Source organism: Chiloscyllium plagiosum, unplaced genomic scaffold (assembly GCF_037043375.1).
Source record: "Chiloscyllium plagiosum isolate Xiang-an unplaced genomic scaffold, Cpla_swu_hap1 HiC_scaffold_27, whole genome shotgun sequence".
In the NCBI taxonomy this organism is placed as follows: Eukaryota; Metazoa; Chordata; class Chondrichthyes; order Orectolobiformes; family Hemiscylliidae; genus Chiloscyllium; species Chiloscyllium plagiosum.
In genome coordinates this window covers 38,730,372-38,733,568 of record NW_028270165.1, presented here as the reverse complement: position 1 = coordinate 38,733,568, position 3,197 = coordinate 38,730,372, and the positions used below count along the sequence as shown (strand labels likewise).

The 3,197-nt window shown below is 48.2% G+C and overlaps 1 non-coding gene across 1 annotated transcript; it reads right to left on the bottom strand.

Moving 5' to 3' along the window:
• Nucleotides 1-1,106: 1,106 nt before the first annotated feature.
• trnae-uuc (transfer RNA glutamic acid (anticodon UUC)) lies at nucleotides 1,107-1,178 on the bottom strand. Its single transcript has one exon. It is a non-coding gene; the product is annotated as a tRNA-Glu (tRNA).
• Nucleotides 1,179-3,197: the final 2,019 nt, after the last annotated feature.

Below are 3,197 nucleotides of genomic sequence, written 5' to 3'. Positions count from 1 at the left end.
GCTGAGGGAAAGGACACCTTTTGTTCACCTCATCCGTATCCCTCATGATTTTATAATCCTCTATATGCAGTGTGTAGTGGCTCATTGAAATAATGTCCTGATGCAGCTTCGTTTGTGGGTGTTGGGATGATCGCTTCTGTGGTTAAGCACTTGGTTTGCGTGTGTTGTTTTTCTGTAGACGCTAGTGTGAAGTTCCCTATTGACTGTTCGCTCTACTGTGACATCTCAGAATGGCACTTTGTTGTTGTTCTCCTCCTCTTCAAACCAGGAGCCCCCCCTCAGGCCATAGTCTCACTACTTGGAACACCAATATACAGACTAGTCAAAGGCCTCCACTGAAGACTAAAACACCAAGTCGAAGATTCACGCCACTCCATTTATTCCATCCAAGAATTCCTGAACACCAAAGAACTAAGTTAGAAGAGGATGGAATAATGATGTCCTTTGACATAACAGCCCTGTTCACATCCATTAACATCAACGTGGCCAAAGAAAACTGGAACACTACTCGAAGAACCAAAGACATAAACACAGCACCAACTTCATCAGCAAAGATAGCACTATCCAGCTCGTGGAACTGTGCCTTAACCACCCACTTCATATTCAGTGACAAGCCCTACAAACAAATAAACGAAACACCCATGAAACCACCAGTATCAGGATTCCTAGCAGAAGCAATAATGCAGAGTCTCAAACCAACAGCCCTTCCTACGATCCAAACCAAACTTTGTGTCCGCCACAGTGATGACACTTTTGTCATCAAAAAATGATGTAAATTAGAGGAAACCTACAACACCATCAACAATATCCTTACTGGCATAAAATTCACAAAAGAGGAGAACAACAACAAAGTGCCATTTCGAGATGTCACAGTGGAGCGAACAGTCAATGGCAAATTCAAAACAGCGTCTACAGGAAAACAACACACACGAACCAAGTACTTAGCTCCAGAAGCAATGATCCCATCACATACAAACAAGCCTGAATCAGGACACAATTTCAACGAGGCACGACACACTGCAGGAGCCAGTAACGACGAAGACCAATAAGGAACTGTACAGCGCATTTCAGGAGAATGGGTAGGCGAAAGATCCACTGAGAAATACTTCCCTGACCGGGAATCGAACCCGGGCCGCAGCGATGAAAGCGCCGAATCCTAACCACTAGACCACCAGGGAGACAGCAGCGCTTTCTCACAGCCCTATTGTATATTGCTTTCCTGCCCGGAAATCGAACCTGGGCCACGATCGTGAGAAGGCTTCCACCAATGTCATTGCTTGTATCCATTTCTCCCGATGCGGTCTCCTCTACATTGGGGAGACTGGAGACTCCTCGCAGAGTCAAGTCACAGCGCTTGAGGGAACATCTCCAGGACATCCGCAGCAATCAACCCCATCACCCTCTGGCCCAACATTTCAACTCCCCCTCCCACGCTGCCGAGAACATGCAGGTCCTGGGCCTCCTCCATCGCCGCTCACTCCCCACCCGATGCCTGAAGGAAGAACGCACCATCTTTCACCACGGATAAATTCAACCCCAGGACATCAATGTGGACTTCACCAGTTTCCTCATTTCCCCTCCCCCCACCTTATCTCAGTTCCAACCTTCCAGCTCAGCGCTGTCCTCATGACCTGTCCTCCCTGCCAATCTCCCTTCTCAACTGTCCGCTCCACCCTCCTCTCTGACCTGTCACCTCCATCCCCACCCCCATTCACCTATTGTACTCTTTGCTACCTTCGGCCCAGCACCCCGCCAATTTATTTCGTCATCCCTGGAAGCGTCCTGCCTCTATTCCTGATGAAGGGCTTTTGCCCGAAACGTCGGTTTTCCTGCTCCTCGGAAGCTGTCTGACCTGCTGTGCTTTTCCAGCACCACTCTGATCAAAACTTTGGTTTCCAGCATCTGCAGTCCTCACTTTTGCCTACCCAATAAACCCAGTGTGACGATTTCACATCAACAAACTGACAGTAGCAGACACAAGGTCTGCAGAAACACTAGCCACATTACTTTACATTAAAGACATCTGTGAAATGATGTCCAGACAACTCAACCCTCTCAGCATTAAACAACAGCTAGTGAACCTTAAATACAAACAACCCGCGAACGAATGTTATTTACAAAATACCATACAAGGAAATATATACATGAACTCTGCCGCACAGTTCTCTGTGGCAAGAAATGCTGGGATGAGATAAGGAAGATTTTTTTCAGCCAAAACGAATCGGCACTAACTGGACAGCCATTTAAAATCAACGCTGTCAGGCCAGGATGGAAGACCGGAAGGGATAATCAGTTTTCTTATTTCCTGAAGATTTACAAAGCTGAGACTGGGTTTTGGTGTTTGTTCCCTTTCCACTCCCAGAAGCCGCAGTGGTTGGGGCGGTGAGTTGGGGAAAGTGAAATGTGCCCGTGAGCAGCGTGTGGGGCTCTTTCAGCTTCCCCTCCTCTGACAGCGCTGTGACGTGCCTTTGATGTTCTCAGGGACACTTCCTGACGCGAGACAGTGAAAAGAGTGTCGTTCCTGCAGATCAGGAATTCAAACCTTAAGCCGGCTTCAGGACAATGAGAAAGATTAATTGGGGTGTGTGAAGAAGCTGTGAGCTGCATTTCAAACGTGTAGGTGGAGTCAGATGCGTCATCCATTGCGCCCCTGGCCCTGTGCGGACCTGACGCCGCCATGCTGCAGAGTTCTGACGTTATACGGACATGCGCAGCAATGGGAACATTCACAAGGTGAACAGCCAAAGATAATCACCGTCACTGCTTCCCTTCCATTGTACCAAATTTGTGAAGCAGTATCTTTCACTGGCAAATAAAACACCTTTGTCCTCAGGTGCCTGCCTCATTTCGACCACGACTTCACGCCCCTCACTGTTCTCGTCTCATTTCCAAACACTTGGCTCATATCCTCAAAAGCAGCTCTGCGGGTATCTGCTTGTTCCACCCTGACAGGCAGTGGGCTGCAGATTTCCGACCAGTCCCAATGTGATTGAAATATTTCAACCCCTCCACTGATTTGCATCTTTAAAAAAAACGTGGAGCAATCTCCCTTTCTTTTTGACGACAGTTCTCAAATGTAGTCGGCAGGGTTCACACCTGCGTGGGGAAACCGCAATGGGTTTCATGTCGATCGCATTCACCTCTCGGCCCACCAATACAGAACCACACTGACAGCTTCATTTCCCAGGTCTCTCTGC